Source organism: Lampris incognitus, chromosome 9 (genome assembly GCF_029633865.1).
Source record: "Lampris incognitus isolate fLamInc1 chromosome 9, fLamInc1.hap2, whole genome shotgun sequence".
Taxonomy (NCBI): Eukaryota; Metazoa; Chordata; class Actinopteri; order Lampriformes; family Lampridae; genus Lampris; species Lampris incognitus.
This window is the reverse complement of record NC_079219.1, coordinates 9,036,312-9,036,641: the sequence shown is the minus strand read 5'-3', so window position 1 is coordinate 9,036,641 and position 330 is coordinate 9,036,312.

Sequence of the window (330 nt, the reverse complement as noted above, 5' to 3'; positions counted from 1 at the left end):
GTGGCGAAGTCCAAATGTAATGGCCGCGAGTGGCCAAGAGGTGGCAGTCGCCGGTAAACCGACGACAGACTACCGTAATTATACGAATGTCTGTCTTGCTGTCCGAAGAGATCTGTTAATTAACCAAAGTGAAATGTTCATTGTGTCATCTCTGATTACGTAATTGCCAATCAGTGATTCAGTCAATTGGTGGATCAATGAAGAGTATCAATAATTCAAACAAACTTTGTTTATATAACAAACGTCGTACGTTATAATGCAGTGGAATTAATTTTACATGAAAATGAAAAGGTAGTGATTAAGGAAAACGGACAGAACAAGTAAGTAAAC